Source organism: Malaclemys terrapin, chromosome 2, assembly GCF_027887155.1.
Source record: "Malaclemys terrapin pileata isolate rMalTer1 chromosome 2, rMalTer1.hap1, whole genome shotgun sequence".
Lineage (NCBI taxonomy): Eukaryota > Metazoa > Chordata > Testudines > Emydidae > Malaclemys > Malaclemys terrapin.
In genome coordinates this window covers 208,952,149-208,972,460 of record NC_071506.1, presented here as the reverse complement: position 1 = coordinate 208,972,460, position 20,312 = coordinate 208,952,149, and the positions used below count along the sequence as shown (strand labels likewise).

The 20,312-nt window shown below is 43.3% G+C and overlaps 1 protein-coding gene across 2 annotated transcripts in view; it reads right to left on the bottom strand.

Annotated features, from left to right (window-relative positions):
- CPNE4 (copine 4) overlaps positions 1-20,008 on the bottom strand; it is a 327,733-nt gene extending 307,725 nt beyond the window's left edge. Inside the window, exons 1-2 of one of the 2 annotated variants that reach the window (XM_054021033.1) lie at positions 19,975-20,008; positions 19,192-19,744 (exon numbers count right to left, since the gene is read on the bottom strand). The gene's annotated coding sequence lies outside the window, so the exon portion shown is untranslated. Of the gene's footprint in view, positions 1-19,191; positions 19,745-19,974 lie in introns of those variants that run through there. The other variant, XM_054021034.1, reaches the window with a different exon arrangement.
- Positions 20,009-20,312: the final 304 nt, after the last annotated feature.

Below are 20,312 nucleotides of genomic sequence, written 5' to 3'. Positions count from 1 at the left end.
TCCCCCACCCTGGGACGTGTTGGTGCTTCTCTTGCTGCTCATTCCTGTCTAGAGAAATAGCAGCAGAGAAAAACTGAGAAGATTCTCATTGGTTTCACTGATGCCAAATAGCGACTGGTGCAAATGCTTGGAGTTTTGTATTGTTCAGCCGCAGGGTGGGGTGCTAGACCACAAAGTCTCTCTCCACCACTTCACTCCCTGGCCATCCCCCACAGAGCACTTCCAGCAGCAGTGAACGACTCTTGGCCATTTTCACATCTGCTTCCCAGAACTATGGGAGAGCAAGGAAACCGAAATGCATCTTCTCACTTTCCCTCAGCTGTTGCTTCTGAAAAGGTACAAGCAGCAACAGAGGCTTCAAGGCCAACTGCCACAAAGAGGATGGGAACAGACCAATAAATACACCAAGGTGATGGGCATGTAAACTAAGAGAGGAGAAGCTTCCCCCTTTTCTAGAAGTCAGGTGGGGATGGGGAAAGGGAAGAGAGTGTCTCGACCCCAGCAGAAGTCAGGGCCAGAGAAGTTCATTCCCTACAGCAGCCAGGCAAAAGACGGAGAGCTTCCTCCTCCCAACAGCTATGAGCCAAGGAGCAGGGAGAGACTCTAGTTTAATCAAGACACCATAACAAGTGGAAATCTCTATCAGGACTCAAGGACAGCAGCCCCCTAACAGCTGAAGGCAGGTGTCACTTGGATTCTCCCCAGATGCTGCCCTTAGGCCTTGATAAAGAGGGTATTTTCCCTTGCATCCCACTGAGGCCCCACTTTTCTCTAATATTTTCAATCAGCATCCAGCTAAAGGTTTAGTACTCTGGCTAGTATGTGTCTTGTAAATGCTTCAAGCCTCGCCCTGCCATCTTTGTACAATGCCATGTCTCTGAGTGGGCATCAGGGATTCACCCTTGGAGCCTCTATTGCCCAAACTAAAAGACTCAGGGCAAGTCTACATTTAAAATGCTGCATGGGTGCAGCTGCCCTGCTGTAACACTACTACACCAACAGGAGGGCTTCTCCTGTCGGCGTAGTTAATCCACCTCCGTGAGAGGCAGTAGCTATGTTGGCAGGAGAAGCCCTCCCATCGACATATGCTGTATACCAGGGCCGGCTCTAGGATTTTTGCCGCCCAAAGCAAAAACAATTTTAGCCGCCCCCCGGTTCTTTAATTACCCCACCCCCCGCCCCGCCTCAACTCCGCCCCTTCCCCAAATCCCCAGCCCTGCCTCCTCCCCCCAGGCTCTCAAGCCTAGGAGGGAGGAGAGAAGCGGCGCCCGCACCGCGGCCACTTGGAATCTCCCCCTCCCTCCCAGGTTTGAGAGCCTGGGAGGGAGGGGGAGACTCCGAGTGGCCGTGGCGCGGGCGCCGCTTCTCCCCCTCCCTCCCAGGCTCTCAAGTCTGGGAGGGAGGGGGAGCAGCAGCGCGCAAAACAGCTGTTTCGCGCGCCGCAGCCGCTCGGGATCTCCCCCTCCCTCCCTCCCTCCCAGGTTTGAGAGCCGTGGCAGCAGCAGCGGAGGTGAGCTAGGGTGGCGGGGCACATTTTTAGGGGCGGCATTCTGGCGCCGGCCATGCCACCCCTAAAAATGTGCCGCCCCAAGCACCAGCTTGTTTTGCTGGTGCCTAGAGCCGGCCCTGCTGTCTATACCAGAAGTTAGGTCAGTATAACTGCATCACTCAGTGGTGTGGAAAATTCACACCCCTGAGCAACAGTTATACAAATGTACGTTTATAGTGTAGACCTGGCCTCAGCTCGGTCAGCCACAGCTGTAGCAGGCTCAACCACCTTTACAGGTAACCCAGCCACACTAGAGTGAGACAGTGTGCCATACCAAGTGGGCATGGCTTAGTTACATTTCCAACCCAAACACAACAGCAGTTTCCTAATGCATACAAGACAGAGAGTGAGCTTGATTCAGACCAGATCAATGAAATATAAGAAAACATAAAAAATAATGAGAGACTTGAAAATTCTTTCAGTCTTAATCTAGAATACCATCAGTAACACAGGTAAGGGAAAAAATAAAGCTGTTCCATTTTTTAAAATTATTAGCAGCAAGAGTTTTGCAGAACGAGCCATTTAACGAATGCTAGAAATCAGATCCTTTTCTCTCTTCATGAAAAGCAATAGGAATATAAAAAAAAGCAGTTACTGATCTTTATAAACAAAATAAATCCACTTAAAAAGGACACAAACTTTTGAGTTTTGAAATGTTTCTAACCTTAATTTCCTAATGCTCTCTTCATATTTTTTATTTTCACACCTAACAAGAAATAAATGGCATAGTACAACTCGCATTATCACCTGAAACTACGTCATATAGAATAGCTTTCTAGTCATCTAATTCCCTTCCTGTCCTTTTTCATGGTTGTGTGCAATGTACACAACATTGGCAGAATTATTATGGCATATGTCAGATCTTGCACCCCTTCAGCACCCGAAATATGCATGAACTTCAGTAGGAGTTTTCAATGCACAAGGAATACAGAATCAGACCCTAAATGTGATGCCATAGACTTTCAAACTTTAAGGCCAGAAGGGGCCATCATGATCATCTAGTCTGACCTCCTGCACATTTCAGGCCACAGACTCTCACCCACCCACTCCTGTAATAGACCCATAACTTCTGGGTGAGTAACTGAAGTCCTCAATTCTTGATTTAAATACTTCAAGTTATAGAGAATTCACCATTTACTCTAGTTCAAACCTGCAAGTGACCCATACCCCATGATGCAGAGGAAGCCAACAAAAACTCCAGGGTCTCTGCCAAATCTGACCTGGGAGAAAATTCCTTCTCAACCCCAAATATGGTGATCAGCTAGATGCTGAGTATGTGGACGAGATCCACAGCCAGACACCTGGAAAAGAATACCTCTTTCAGAGAAACAAGTTGAAACCAATAGAGACTATGCGCTATATAGTTCAGCAGGTGTAAACTGGTTTAACTCCAGTGATTTCAATCTAGTGCTAAATAGGAAACCGCAGTAACAAACGTACATACTAAACTCAGTCCACATATGAAACTAGAGAGATATATACAGAGTTTAAGATAGCATTATTTCTGTAGCACTTACCATCGGCAAAGTGCTCTACGTACATTCCATTAGCTACTCGATCCTCACACTTTGAAGTGAGATGAAATTATCAGGAGCCTCTTACAAATAAGGAAACAGAGGCAAAGAGATTTGCCCAAGGCATTCAGAGAGTCAATGTCAATGCCAGGTTAAGGATTATGGAGTTGTAGGCTCCTAGAGTGAAATCTGGATCCCAGTAAAGTCTATGGAAGTTTTGCTATTGACTTAAATGAGGCCAGGATTTTACCCCTACTCTTAATCTTTCCTTTATACTAGTGGCTTTCACCTTTTTCATACCATGAACCCATATTAGAACAGAAAAATGTTCTGAACCTCCCAGGCAAGTACCCATTAAGAAAGGGAAGGGAGTTCATTAATTAATGAACATAAAGCACTTTGAAGTCAATGGGACTGTTCAGGTGCTTAGAGTCATGTACGTGACTGTGTTTTGCTGGCTCAGTGCCTAAGGGTATGTCTACACTACGAAATTAGATCGATTTAATAGAAGTCAATTTTTTAGAAATTGATTAGATACAGTCGATTGTGTGTGTCGCCACTAAGCGCATTAAATCAGCGGTGTGCGTCCACAGTACCAAGGCTAGCGTCGACTTTCGGAACGTTGCACTGTGGTAGCTATCCCACAGTTCCCGCAGTCTCCGCCGCCCATTGGAATTCTGGGTTGAGCTCCCAATGCCTGATGGGGCAAAAACATTGTTGCGGGTGGTTCTGGGTACATGTCGTCAGGCTCCCCTCCCTCCCTCCATGAAAGCAACGGCAAAAAATTGTTTCTCGCCTTTTTTCCTGGGTTACCCGTGCAGACGACATACCATGGCAAGCATGGAGCCCGCTCAGCGCACTGTCACCGTATGTTTCCTGGGTGCTGCTAGCAGATGTGCTACTGCAGTGCTACACAGCAGCATCCCCTTGTCTTGCCTTGCGGACGACAGACGGTACAATATGACTTCTAGCCATCGTCGTCGTCCTGTGGGTGCTCCTGGCAGACCTCGGTTAGGTTGGTCGGGGGCACTTGGGCAGACATGGGTGCTCCTGGCCAGCCTCGGTGAGGTCGGTCGGGGGCACCTGGACAAAAATGGGAATGACTCCAGGTCATTCTCTTCTTTAAGTTTCATCTAATGGAGATTCAGTCCTGCCTGGAATATCATGTCAGCTGGAGGCTTCTGCCTCAGGCTGCTCTCCCAGTCGGCAGCACCTTGCGGTCACACCTACCCCAGCCTACCCCTTGCTCCCATGGCTCATGAAGCTTGGACAGTAGTAAGGAGCAGTTCAACTATATGCTGAGCAAGTGCATAATGGTGTTAAAATGTGCCTTTGGACATTTAAAAGGCCGCTGGCGCAGTTTACTGACTCAGTTAGACCTCAGCGAAACCAATATTCCCATTGTTATTACTGCTTGCTGTGTGCTCCACAATATCTGTGAGAGTAAGGGGGAGACATTTATGGCGGGATGGGAGGTTGAAGTAAATCGCCCTGCTGCTGATTACATGCAGCCACACACCAGGGCAGTTAGAAGAGCACAGCAGGGCGCGCTGTGTATCAGAGAAGCTTTGAAAACCAGTTTCATCACTGGCCAGGCTACGGTGTGAAAGTTCTGTTTGTTTTTCCTTGATGAAAACCCGCTCCCTTGGTTCACTCTACTTCCCTGTAAGCCAACTGCCCTCCCCTCCCCCCTTTGATCTCCGCTTGCAGAGGCAATAAAGTCATTGTTGTTTCAAATTCATGCATTCTTTATTAATTTTTCACACAAATGGGGGGATAGCTGCCAAGGTAGCCCAGGAGGGATGGGGAGGAGGGAAGCACAGGGGTGGGGTAGTTGTAGGGACACCCCCTAGAATGGCATGCAGCTCATCATAGAAGCAGCATGTCTGGGGCTCTGACTCGGAGCGGCCGTTTGCCTCTCTGGTTCTTTGGTAGGCTTCACGCAGCACTGCTGCGGGTCCCTGTTATAACCGCTGTCCTTATGCCCTTGGAGATTTTTTCAAATATTCCGGCATTTTGTCTTTTGGAACAGAGTTCAGATAGCATGGATTCGTCTCCCCATACAGCTATCGGATGCAGTACCTCCCGTTTGGTCCATGCTGGAGCTCTTTTGCGATTCTGGGACTCCACGGTCACCTGTGCTGATGAGCTCTGCATGGTCACCTGTGCTGATCAGCTCATTACGCTGGCCAAACAGGAAATGAAATTCAAAAGTTCGCAGAGCTTTTCCTGTCTACTGGCCAGTGCATCTGAGTTGAGAGCGCTGTCCAGAGCAGTCACAATGGAGCACTCTGGGATAGCTCCCGGAGGCCAATACCATCTAATTGCATCTACACTACCCCAAATTTGACCCAGCAGGGTCGATTTCAGCACTAATCCCCTCGTCGGGGAGGAGTACAGAAGTCGATTTTAAGAGCCCTTTAAGTCGACAAAAATGGCTTCGTCGTGTCGATGTGTGCAGGGTTAAATCGATCTAACACTGCTAAATTTGACCTAAACTCGTAGTGTAGACCAGGGCTATGACTTTCCTGCAAAATATAACTAGGGGGAAGGAAATTATGTACATGCTGTTTAGTAACAAGCAACAACGTGTGGAGTAGATGATGTGAACACTGAGCATAAGGTAATGTACTCAGCAGGATACTCTTGCACCACACCAAATCTTAATACGCCACAGACTGCACGTCAGCTAGAGCTGCCTTAGACAGCCCTAACTGATGCTTAGCATCAACATTCCTCCATCTGGAAGTGCCCCGAGGAGCACAGAGACCAACCATTACCAGTGGGTGGGTGCTCTTCTCTCACTGCAAGGGTCTCAACTGCATGTGCTGTACACTTGCATATGCCCTTTCACCCCTTTGCATTAGAGGGCATTTATCATGTGTAGGCAGCTATGTAGCTGGCACACCAAGATACCTGCAGCTTGTGGCTCTCAGCAAAGGATTTTTTTGTGAGAAACAAAGTGAGTGTAACTAACTGCCCTGCATGCCGATCACAGCAATACCTTTTACATCTCCTTTTCACAGAGGTCAGCTCCTATATTTTAACCCATATATGGCAGCATAAGGTCTTAAGAAGGGTGTGACTTGACCCTTAACTTAGCAAAAAGCCTTTAGGTGTACACTAACTTTGCCTCCAAATAGAGGCATGTGATCTAACTTCCACCTTATTTGTTCTCACTGAAATCTGATCTGGTTATCATGATGAGTACAGATATATTTCCCCACTTACAGTAATTCTATCTGCTTTAAAAACCTATTATAGTTCTTCATTACCAGCTCACATAATAATCAGCTTAGAGCCATTTAATTTCTAGTCTAACTTATACCATCACTGAGCCAAGAAAACCATGATCGATGAAAGGATTCTTTTAAACTCAACTTTCCTGGCAACAGCTTCTGGGACAATTTTAGGGCAACTCTCTCCTTAATTTTCTCACATCTTTCTAAAGCCACTGGACACTGACCCTGAAGCAAATCCTTTGGTTAGTCTGTCAATACACATTGTGACACGCTGTGTTTTAAAGGTGTAGCTCAGATATTTTGTGGTGGAATTAATATGAACCTTTCACTGCACCCATCTTCTTTCCGTCTTGCTTTACCTGCAAGATCAGTGAACGCATTTCCAGCTGATCAAATCCTGAAAATTCTCTCCTAGCTGTTTCACTCAAAACCCCAATCCACGCACAGAAATAGAACTAGTGCCTTTCATAGAATTAATACCCAGGCCTGATAGTGTCATAGCCAGGAGTTAGGAGTGTATAAAACAGCATTAAAGGATTATTCATCTGCTAAATGGGTTATTAAGTACAACTACCTCCACAATAAAACATTACCAAGGTGTTAAAAGTGCAATGTAATTTCATTCCAACAGATGCTTATTAAATAGACTGTCCAGTAACTGTTTATGCACAATGATGTGTGTTACACCTAAGAAGGTAATAAAAACCCAAGTCAATATGAACCAGTATTTTAGGCAACCTATAAAGCTGTTTGCTACAGTGCGCATATTGCAATGGCATCATTGTCACCTGTATCAATCATGCTTTCTCTTTGAACAGAAATTCCCTATGGCACAGACTTTGCCAGACTGAAAGAGGTTGAGTAGTGCCTTGCTCTGCAAGTACTCTCATTGAGATAAACAGGAGTAAGTGAGCAAGGCTGGCAAGACCTGACTGTATTATGTCACTAGAAAGTTAAAGAATATAAAGATGAGGAACTGGAAAAGGAGTGGATACATTGATAACACTGCCAGTAGCAACACGTATAAACAAAGATTTGTTTTACGAACCCAGCATAACCCAGAACACTAAAAGCATCACAGGCAAATAATAGTAATGCTGGAGCACTCAAGCCGAGGAGTTTTTCACTTTAAACTCAAAAGCTATCTTTACAAGTTTTTATATCTACATTCCTCGCATTCTCTGTTCATCTGTAGTTTTAAAATGCATCTCGAGTCATTTACCTTTTTTTAAATTTGTATTTCTTCAAAGGCACTCAAATAGTATTATCAACAGGTCTCTGTCACTCTAGAGAGGAGTAAATATTTTTGTACAAAAATAACATCTGAAAAAGTAGGCAGCAAATCTGATTGAGATCGGGCAAATGTTTTCAAAGAAACTTGCCATAAGAAATTGTGACTTGACATAAGAACAAGCACAGTATGTTGTTCTTCTGCAGTATGAACTAAAGATCATAGATGGGAAAATAAAGCCTCTTGTACCACATTATGACAGAACTGAAGGATTTTGGAAATTATTCAATCAGGTTCTCCAGTAAATAAATTGCTCCCAAGAATGAAATGGGAAATAATAGTCCTATAAAAAGACAGCACTAGGCACACCACACTTAAAATGAACTATTTATTGAAAGTAACTCAAGGCCTCGAGATAGTACAGATTACTTACATTTTATTCTAGAAATAATTAGAAGACGACCGATGTTTCATCCACCTTGATGATTCCGGTTATCTGATGGTTTTTACAGCAGACGTGCCCACTGCTTTTTCAGTGACACCTCTTAGGAGCCGAGCCCACAGTGTCTCTCCTTATTCATGAGAAGTAAGGAGGATGCCACTCACATCACATTTTACCTATCTCCAGCAGGATGACAGGAGTTGGCTTTCTCTCTGAGGACGTCAGATGGCATTCTCATGCATACGAATCATCTACAGCGGGCTCACTTTTGATAGTCAAAAACTACTTTCCATTAGTAAACTACAACAATAGAAGCATACTGAAAAGTACAAGAGTAATCACGCTGCAAACTAGCATTGCTAAGCTGCTGCACACAAGCATAAATCTCAGCTTCAATAGTAAAGACTAAACTGACTTTTCCTAAGGTTGTCTGTTATCTCTCCTGATCTTGTTCAAGAAGAATATTAGTGTCTCTGGTCTCTAGCACCACATGTGACACCCTGCTGAGGGCAAATTAGTCAGCATACAGAGAGTCTAACACAATGATGAGTTAATTCTCTTGGAAGGTTTGTAAATACAAAATGGGTTGACTTCTTTTTTTCTATATTCATTCTGGGAGAAATTCTAGTCCCCGTGAAGACAATGGGAGTTTTGCCATTACTTCAATGGTGACAGAATTTCACCCTCTGACTTTTCAGTAAAACACATTTATTTTCTCCCCTCCCGTACTTGGTGTTCGGATATTTCCTACACAGCTCCACTAGCTCTGAAACTATTTATTGTCTCTCTCTTATTGCAAAGCCCGTGTAATTATCGTATGAACCTCTCCTTCTCCTCCCAACCCCACGTCCACTTATATATTTTGAAGCAAATCCATACAAAGTACTGAACAAAATCACTCATGTCCTTCCCCATACCACAACCTCCACTGAGTTCTGTCCTACATCCCCTGCCAGTACCTTGAGCACATCCCTTGACGGCTTTTGATTATGGTGCCACATTTTCTACAGTGGGCTTTTAGCCACCCATTTAACCGAACCAGCAAAACCCCCTAGGGTAGATATAATTTACACTGCTGCTGGGCAGTTTGTAGCTTACCTCTATGCTAGGGATATGCACTAGCAGATCTACACTCATGGGTAAAAGTCCAGTTTAGACAAGACCTTAAGGTCTAAGCCATAGGAAGCTCATTAGCGTCCCTTGGTTACTAAGTAGTGTTGGTAAAACAGGATCCTGAAGCATAAATGGCATTCAGCTGAATCTTTACACTTCCGAGTGTTGAATGATTTTTCTACCAAATCAGGAAGTACTAGATGTGTTAGCTCTTAGCAATGAAAAACATTAACCATTCTCCTTTACAAATACAGAAACTAAGAATCATAATACAGATAAATCAACAAAGACTTCGATCACGACAAGCCATTAGCCAGTTCAATGATTTAATCTCATGCATGAATCAGATATGGGCAGCGGGATGGCGGCGCATCCTTTGGGGATGTTCAATGACTGATCACATAGGGTGCAGTCCTTTCTTGGGCAAAATTTCCACTGCAGTCAACGTTACCGAGCATTTGCATTTCAACTTGGGTTTCCACTTTATTTTTAGCTTTGAGATTTGACACGTGTCTTAAGTATTTAGAGTGAGAAATGAAGCTATTGATTTAGCTAACTCTGGCCCATCTACCAGTGTGTCATCTCTTTTAGAGAGACAGTTGAATGTGGTCAACTAACACACAGTATTCATAAATCCCACCCAAAGTGGTTTCCCTGTAGGAGCAGTTGGCTTTACTTGATGCACTGTACACCATTTCAGAAATGGCCCATAATGGTCAATATTTAATGTGTAATCACACTACAAACTGTATTTTAAATGTCTCTCTCCTGTCTTTATGTGGACACTTTGCTTTAAACTAACCATTCATTACAAATCCAAAGAGATGAGATTTTAGCCTCTCATTTCTAATTATAAGCTACACCGGACATTTTAAATTGCAGTTATAACAAAGACAAAAGTCACAAATAAAAAAACCAGCTCCATACATTATCCTTGTAACTGAGGGACACAATGTGCCTCATTTTTGCCAGAGAAGATGGCTTTGACTGAAGCGATTTCCATCACACCAGCTCCCACAGTTCAAAAAAGAGGATGCTAATTCACAATACAGTTGTGGGTTTCAATTCTTTCGTCTTGAAGACAGCAAGGTTTTAAAAAACAGGTAAATTATGCATGAGCCTTTATAATAATAAAACAAAATTTACAATGGAAAATTATTTTCCTTTGAACCTCTTAAAAGATCTGAACATTAGGATGGCCATTAAAGTCAGCATGCCCACAAGTAGAATTGAAATATAATGACAGCTAAATAAGTGGCAATTAACTTAAAAGAAAAGCTAGAGGCACTCTCCAGTGTACCCCATCTATTCCTAAAAGGCAGAAAAGGGAAGCTACAATACCTTCTACAAGGTATCTGCTCATTCAAACAGCGCTCTGTGGTGCCAATTCCCATTTGTACAGTTGTTTCCAAACATTATACATGTATTTTGTACATGTGAAAAACAGCATAAAAATAAGTTGCAGCACAGTGGAGCAAACTGACTACAGCTGCTTCCATAGATGTGAAACTGAACCCAGAATGTCAATACCAAGCTTAAAAACATGACAGACTTTGCACAGACACTTATTCTTCATAATAACACTCCCCCACAGTGAATTGTATCCTAGTTACACTAATCCCATTTCTCCCTCTTCTTTTAACCATACTTCATTTGTACTATATTCTAGACCTTATAAAACAAAGTATTTTTCATGTCTTTGATCATCATGTAAAGCCAAACCCTGCTGGCCAATATGCTTGGAAAGAATTCTGTTACTTTTATCTTCTTCACTGAAACTTAATGATCCCATAAAGCTTCCACTGTAAATTAAACAATCTCATCAAAGCATCTGCTAAATGTTTATTATAACACATGATGTACTGAGGCAAAATTTGTACCAGGAGTCAGCAAATGATGCGTGCCCCCATCAACTAGCAAACACAACAGCAATAAACAGCAGTTTTTCATAGTAATTAACAGAAGACCAAACCAGAAACAGCTGCCTAGGTTATTTAAAAGCTTGTTAGTTACAGATTTGCACAATTATTTATATCAGAATAAAGCTGTAAAATATTTTGCATCTTTAAGATTTCTCTTGTCTCTTAGTTTCCAGGGAAATTCTCTGTAGTTAATATCCCAGGTAAGGCAACCCCAACCACTTACAGCCACTGTGTAAGTGCATAGAAGCAAAACAGTCTTTTAACATTACAGTGCAGTTCTGTAGCAATATGTCCCAGTTGTCCATCAACAGAGTCCCTCTTGACTGTGACTGACATATTAATTCTCATACTTCCTCACAGGGAAATGAGCAAAAGCCAAAATCAGTATCAAAGAAAATGAGCTTCCCACTACAACTCTGGTAATTTGCAGAAAATGAGAGAGAAGCTCACAAAACCAAATTAAAATATGATAAATATACAATAAACTCATTGATTTCAAGCATCGTAAAGGCAATAAGCTCAAAGTCACAATGGTCAACCTAGGAGAGAGATGTTTGTTTGTATTCTCTAGAGGTGCAGGGCATTTTGCTTTGCTGACTAAATACAAGAGATAATTCACATAAAAGAAATCGCAGTACACAGTAAGGTGGGGAAGCTAGTGGCATAGCAGAGCTAAAAATCGAGGAAACTTTCTCATCTGGAACACACCAGGTCTCTATCCACCCAGTATGCAAGTAAAGGACACTTTATTTTACCCTCACCTGGACCCCTAGTCCTCCTCTTTGGTGCTGCTGCCATCAATGGCTACCTTAGCCCCAGGCAGCCTCTTAAAGGGCCCTGCACTGCATACATTTCTGACCCATCAGCCAGAGCACCATTGTGATTTCCATGTCTTGGTGATCTACCATACCATCCAACAGTGTCATCAGAGGAGCTTGGCAGACATTACGTTGGAGGACCTGTGCTGGACACAGGGAGGATGACAGAGTAAGAGGTAAAGGGACAGGCCAGAAAGTCGGGGAGGAAAAAAGATGGAGGGTTGAGGGAGAAAGTAGCAGACAGTCTCATTTCCTCGCCAATGTCTGTTTTGTCTGGCCAGACAGCAGGAGCAGAACCAGATCCATGGGATCCGCTGTCCCAGATGAACTGGAAAGTAGCCGTGTCTGCAGAGACCCATACAAACAAACAATATGTACCTGCCCAGGTAACAGTGCATTCTGCCTGGGCAGCCCTGAGGAGGTCCGTCTACTGACTGGGGCTGCACAACACTTGACCCCTCCTGGGAGGCCCAGCCCCCCGTTCGCACCTAGGAGCAGAGGCATGGGCGCTGGGCTGGAGTGCACTTTATTAATACTCCCTGGGCACTGCTGGCATACGCTCCGCTTTGCAAAGCCGCCACCCAAGGGAGCGGTGCTTTTGCTCCCTTGACCCCTGAACTAGCTAAGCATCTGCAACACTAGAGATGGGCTCCCACGGCCAGAGCCAGACCCGGCTTTCACACCCTTCTATAGTGGCCGGGACGAGGGGGTGCTGGGATTCTCCAAACTTCAGATGCAGGTCGGAGGGGGGGGGGGTTGTACACCCCTCTCCTCCTCCCCAGAGCTCAGGGGTGTTTGGATCCAGGGTTGTGGTTTGGCCCCATTTCTAATCAACACACGCGTGCAGAAGGCGCAGCTATAGCTCGGCGGAGCTGGGAGCAACGTCGCTGCCACCCACACCCAGCAGCCTCCGCCCTGTGGGGCTGGCCCCGGGGACTCCCTCGGGGCCGGCTGCAACTCACACAGCGGGGCTCGCGGCTGCTGCTGCAGCAGCAGCAGCTGGGGCCAGGTCCAGCCGAGCCCGCTGGAGAAGGGGCGTCCCCGGAGCCTCCCTGCCCGGGCCGAGGCGCTCTGAAGCGGCGATCGCCCCGCGGGGGGAATCCCCACGAATCCCCATCACAGCTGCTGACACGCCGCGGCTATAGTTCGGCTGATGCTCCGGCGCCCTCTAGCGACCAGCCTGTGTAGCGGCGTCTATTGATGCCCCCAGCCTGCGTTCCCACCTGGATTCTGCTCCCTGTCTTACTCCTCTTCCTGGTACCCGAGTCCGACAAACAACGCCCCTTCCATTTGTCATTACCCCTCCATTTCCTGCCACAGCAGTTTGCTCCTGCCTGCACTCAGCCCTTCCAGCAGAACAGCCTGGTTCAAAGGGGGGAGTTTTAGGTGAAACTTGATCTAAGTTCCAGCCTGATAATTATATTGTCTTTTACTTCTCATTTTTACCTGCTTGAGCCTTCCTTTGTGAGACTGTAAAAAAGACCAGTTATTATTTTGGGGCCCTTTTTGTGTATATATACACATTATTTAAACAACCGTTTCAGAGGTAGATGTAGCTAACCTTTCAAAGCTGACAGCATATGCAGAATCACTGTTCCATTATATACATTTGAATAGGATGAATCAAGTTAACAAGCTGACAGGTCACACAATGATACAATAAATTTTTTATCTGATTCACCATAATTATTTTAAGGCTATGTCTATAACCAAACCAACAGCATGCATTGTAACAAAAAGTATACATTCCAACTAAACTGAAACAATTCCTTCAAGCAAGCAATAAACTATCGCCCCCTAAATCAGGTTCACTTGCTTGTGTGTGATCTTTCAAATATAAAGGGTGAAATCTTTTCACTATTGAAATCAATAGGAGTTTTGCCACTGACTTCACTCAGGCCAGAATTTCACCCAATAGATCACCTCAGGCAGAGAAAGTGAGAAATTGTGGTTAGATTTTATGCTATAAAATTTGAATTTGGTCACTTACTGAATTGTGTTTCTGTGTTCTGGTGTTCAAATTCCATTTTTGTGGTTTAGATCAGTGGTTCTCAACCCCTGGTATGCACACCCCATGGGGATACATCAACTCATCTAGATAGATACCTAGTTTTACAACAGGCTACATAAAAAACACCAGCAAAGTCAGTTCAAACTAAAATTTTATAAAGACAGTGACTTGTTTATACTGCTCTATCCACTGAAATGTAAGTACAATATTTATATTCCAATTTATTTAATTTATAATTATATGATAAAAATGAGAATGTCAGCAATTTTTCAGTAATGTGCTGTGACACTTTTGTATTTTTATGTCTGATTTTGTAAACAAGTAGTTTAAGTGAGGTGAAACTTGGGGTATGCAAGACAAATCAGACCCCTGAAATGGGTACAGTAGTATGAAAAGGTTGGAAGCTACTGGTTTAGTTTGTCACCAAAATCCCCTAATAAAATACTTTCCAGCCTTATGGTACAGTTGACTTTAATGCCATATATATTTTATATAAAGCCTAGTCTATACACACACATATAATGTAAGGGTGCCTATGACTCTGATTCAATGACACATTTAGGCTTGCGCTCATCCCTCATCAGGACAGCGCTGAGCATGTGCTTAATTATAAGCATGCCCTTAACACTCACTAAAGTCATTGTAGATTTTCAAAGGCACCTACCTCCCACTGAAAGTCAGACTTGAGCACCTGCTTAACTGCTGTCCTGAATTGGGGTACTTTCCTGAATCAGGGCTAACAAAAGAAAGCACTACGCGCTCAGTAGTGTTTGTACGATTGTAGAATAGCACTATTTATTTTACCTGTTTGTGATAGGCATGTGACTCTTGAGTGACAGACTAGAGGGAAAGCTAGTAGTTAATGTGTCAGGTCACCTAAAACCTAGTCTATACTGCAAAAATAACGCATTGTTGACAACTGGTGTCAGGAATGGATGCAGCTGAATGGATACTGAACATTTTAGCAGCAAGTGTAGACAAGGATGCATTGCACGCAGCACCATTTGAGTAGCAGTAGTTAAAACCTTCTCAGAGCTGCACCCGTTGTCAGCAATGGGTAAGTTTCGTTGTGAAGACAAGCCTGTAAAGAATTACATTATTTTAATTCACATTTTAAAGCTGTGCATTACATTTTTCAGTACAAAAAATACAATAACACAATATGGTTGAGAGTGTCAAGACGCAAAATTAAGAAAATCAGTTATGGTTCCCACAGCAACCATAACATAGCTCTTTGTACATATGTTATCCCCCTTTTTTGTGTTTTTAAACTTCATATTTGCTTGGAGCTGCCTAGGTGGTGCAGCGTATCAGATTATACGCTGTTAAATTCTATGCCTTCATATTTATGTGAAGTATTACTGGGTAATGGTTGCCTTGGAAACCATAACTTGGAATACTCTGATTTTTATGCATTCAAATTCTCAACCCTACCATTGCATTAATATAGTGGACTTTCTCTTCTGCATCTGCTTGTTGCTTGAAGTGTGAAAAGAACTAGACAAAGGAAAATTGTGACAGCCCATTCAAATAACTGCACGTATTTTTATTGGAATATACTATGAGATACTCAAATACAGACACAAATGTATATGTCTGTCAGAGAGAGCAGTCAAATACAAGACATAATGGTATATAAAGGAAACGCCTAGGGAACCTTAACATTGTGTGCTAACTATTATGTTCTATACCTAGAAATACAGAGGGTCATGTTTATTTTATTGTGGGATACCCACGATGTAGTTACAGATGTGTGATGCAATCAGGTGGATTTACATTTGCCTGTATATATCTGGAGCACCACACCTTGGAAAACTGTTAAAAGTTAGTCAAAATATGTCTAGGGTATGATTTTCTGCATTTGAATGCCTGATTGTCATTAATGGCATTAATCTTGCAAATAGGTGAATTTTACAATGTGGTAAATTTGACCTCCTACTTCAGACCAATTTCTGCCCTCAATCATGCAAATTGATAGCCTTTGTAATTTTATACCAGCTAATTGAATTGCAAATGCTATTTATGTTCATATTAATCATCTCTTTTGGAATTTTACACGTCTCTTTTCCTAAATAAATTAGATAGTTGAGTTTGAATTCAGTTAATAAACACACTGCCCTCTACGGTCCTGATTCAGGAAAGCACTTACCATAGAGCCATCCCTATTCAGCACAATAGTAAAGGGACTCCAGCATCCAAATCCCCCTCATTGCTCTGAAGATCTCAATCCTCATGTGTGTGTGCATGATGTGATTTTCAAATGCAAATACCTTTGTTGGACCAGATTCTTAGCTCGGATAAATCAGCATTGCTCCACTGGAATTCATGGAACCACACCAACATGTACCAGCTCAGATGCAGTATCTGCTCCACTATTTCTTAATGGAAATTGCTTCCCACTTTTCAAAGACACCTGCCTTCAGGCAACGTTATTGTCTTTTTGTGGTAAGGGAAGTTTTATAATAAACAGGCTTTGGGTTTCATGGTGTGGGGTCTAAGGGCCTTTTCACACTTGAAGAGTGGCTAAATTGAATTTACACAGACTTCCCCTCCAAAATTCCCATAAGCCAACATCAACATTGAGAAATGTCAGTCCAAAAGGTGTTCCCCTTCCCCAAAAAGTTACTGAGTTCCATAGTAAAGGGGCTTACACTGAAAGTATCTCTTCAAGCGAAGGTTGCTGCTGTGCTGCTACTATACTAAACATGGGCAAGAGTGATTGATTTATTTTACTTTTGCAGAATTTTAAAACCAAAACCAAACTATTTTTACAGCCACAGGCTTTGAAGCTGGGCAAATGGCTCTGATGGGCTGTGAAGCTTGTTGGACTCCATCTGCGTATGTTCACTGTCAAGTATTCTAGCAATAGCCCCAGAAAAGATGAAGTCGTAAACTGGCGGAGCGTTTCTTGGATATGTGCTAGCGTGAAGGCTTTTCTACACTATGAAGTAACGTTTTGGGGATAATACAACTATGTAAGTAACATTGGTCCTTTGTAAGGTTTCTGTCTAAACATCCACAAAGCTCTTTGGGGCAGGGACCAGCTTTTAGTCCTGTGTTTGTACAGTGCCTAGCAAAGGTCCTGGTTCATAACTAGGACACCTAGGCACAACTGCAATACAAATAATGACAATAATAATATACATTTCAATATCTGAATCAGTGCCTTTTTCTTAGGCTTTTATACTGCTACTCGTTGCTGTTTTATCTGAGCATGTCTCTCTCAATCAATACCCTCACCAACCCCATCTCTTCCTCCACTTAACTAACAAACTTTTGTGTTCTCTCTGACAGTCGCTAGTACATTTATGTCTCTGATTTATTTGTCTGATTCTTTAAGAAGTGAGCACCTAAATGAATTCTACTTTGCAGCAGCTCAGCTGGAAACATGAAAAGAGGACCAGATGCAAAGTTATCTAAATCAATTGCACACACAAAGCCAATTGTGTAACAAAGAGGCACTATTCTGCAGTCCTTAATCAGCCAAAACTCCCTATTGAAGTCAACAGGGCTGATTAAGGGCTTCAAGATCAAGTCCCATTTCTCTCTCTTTTAATGAAAAGGTTTATTTTGAGCTCTGAAAACATCAGATTATATGAACTAAGCAAATCCAAAACTCACACTGTAATGAGAACTGAACTTTGCTTTATGCTTAATCTACCATATGCAAAAATTAATCACATTAGTGCTCTCCCTTATGTAGAATACCAAATAAATAATTAAATCTTGCCTGGAAAAATTTAACAAATAATGTGTGTTCTCTAGTTGAAAGTTTTAAAGCAAATGTGGAATTGACAGTGGAAGATGTATGGCCCTTCAAATATACTGAATTGATCTCACACTATTATATCTACCAGGTGCTTTTAGAAGATTAAAGAGAAAACTCCCTCAATTCTTTTCTTTCTTGAAGTTGACTTTGAAAACAGCACTCACACCCCTGCAACTCAGCACGCAGCTTCCAATTACAGAAACTAATCCAAACGGAAGTTGTATGAGCTAAAACTACAAGAATTAAGAAACAAATCTCGTGAACAAAAATATTAAAGGACCAAATTCTCCCCCCCTCAGTTACACTGGTAAGTTTAATTGAATTGCCCTGTTGTAAGTGAAGGGTAAGTTTGCACTAAGGAAATAAAGAATTCTGATTAGCTGACACTAAGGATTTTGTTATTCAAAAATACATTAATATTTTCAAGTTAACAGACAACGATTTGGAGTTGCTTGTATGAACAGCAAGAAAAACTCATCTGACACTTTTCATAATTCTAATTTCCAACCTCATTTAAGGATGGGGGATGGAGGATGGTACGTGTGTGTTGATCATCCTGCTGTACCAGTGTTTCTGCTATTAAGCATCTGCATCATGTATTCTATGCAACTCATTATCTATGTATGAGCCATTTCTGGTAGCACTATTTTATTCTATTATGGGCCATCATTCTGCATGCTGAGACGTTTTAGGTCATCAGGAACTCCAGCACCTGTTCAGGCAGGTAAGAGAGGCACCAAAGACCCACAAATAGAGAGAAAGAAAGAGACACTGCTTCTTTATGAAATGTACCTAGCTAAATAAAGAGGGGTGGGGGGCGTGAGAGGATAATCAAACAAATATTGACATTCTTCAGGAACAGCAATAAACTTTTGCCTTAGGACCCAAAAGTCCTTGTGTGTTTTGCCCTGTAATATCACCTGGCTGAGCCGGGTTTAATTTTCCAACCCAAGACACACTGTTATTGCTCTCCAAATATTTCCAGCATTTGTAGAGTGAATCTTCAATATTATTTAACAAACTGCTGCTGGGTCGTTCTCTGGGGAGCCCCCTTTCAGCTTCATTTTAGGCATTTGCCATCCAGCCGGCTGCATAGGAGGAGTTGGGGATAAACACACACGAGCACACAGAGAATATCGATCCAGTTCATCATAGAAAGGAGCACACTCGCTGAAATATTAATCCGTACTCAACTGTATAAATAACAGCGAGAGCCAAGTTAGCATCCTGCACTTCAGCACGATGGGTCAAATTACGTTCATTTCTCTTCAGATCAAGCTAGCAAATATATATAACTATGCTAGAAAGGATATGCCTAGGAGATCCACAACAGTAACACTGCATGGGAAATCAGAGAGACCAGAGGTCGCACCTGGAAAAGCCAGCGCGTAGGTCATTTACAAGCTCAGGTTATAGATTGCTAGTTAGCATCACTCAGCCGTTATCCCCAGGTGGGAAGAAAGGGAGAAGAAATTGACTAAAGTTTCTTTTCCTTAAGTGTAACCACATATTTTGGAGAAAGTTAGAGCCCCATAGCCGCTGGGACAGACGCTTCTCTCAGCAGCCAGCGCATCACCTACCTGTGCAAGTGACCGGGAGCAAAGGGCTGGTCCCAGATTCCTGTGGAGCGGGGTGAGAGTGTCCCTGTTTGTTCTTTAAATTCTGGCTCCTGGGCTTGGCTGGTTTAGAGAGAGGAGATGGTGGAGGTGCTGCTCTGAGGGCAGGAGCTTGATCCCTCCGGAAAAGCCGGCTCCATCCTCAGGGCATCGGGAAAGCTGGTGGTTGGAGCACCGATGGCCGCTGCTAGGCGAGGTGGGAGGTGTGGCGCTGGGAAACAGCAGCTTCACACAATGAGAGATTTCCACCTTCTGAGCAGTCCGGGCGTCTTGCTCTGGAGGCAGATGCTGGGCTGAGAACCCTACTCAAGCGCCCCCTGGTGGTTCCGGCTAGCCCAGCATCACCCCAAGCAAGGTAATTCCCTTCACATGACTTAAAGCTCTCTCTTTCCCTCCGGCAACTTCTCAGTCCACAAAGCCCACGGCTTCCACGGGTGCATTTGGCAATATGTACATTCAGTTAAAGCTCTTCCAAGTGCAGCCTCTAAATCGCCACGGTCTAAGTACAGTTAAATACCTGGAAAGAAGGGAAAAAAGAAGTAATTATTCAAGTTCCTAACCAAGATCGATCAAATACAAGTGCCAACCACAGCTTCAGTCACATGCATACGGTACAAAGCTCCTGCCTCCTTCAGCACTAGAATCCGAATGCGCAGTTTGCACCTACAGAGGGAACCTCTATTTCCAGAGTCCAATAGGTTGTGCAAAATTAGCCTGCTGCTGCTGGTCAAATTCAGAAATACAAACCTTCCCCCTTAAAAGAAAGATACTGTGAGGGTGTTAGGGTCTCCTCCACCCCTAAAACTGACAGCTGTGTTGGAAGTTTTAAGATATCTGCAGCTTCAGCACGTTCTCCCTGACGCTCAGTGGAGGAAGAAATTAACTACCCTAACCCTACCCGCATCTTTCCAAAGGACTGATTCAGCCAGAACAGTTTGCAAAGCAAACACATAAAACTCACTGTACATAATCTCCTAGTAGCCTATTAAAAGCAGTGGAATTGAAGACAGAGTCTGTGTATGTTAACGTCTCCAGATGCACAAACTGAGTGAGAATCCTGACATGCATGAGACAGTCTAAATGCC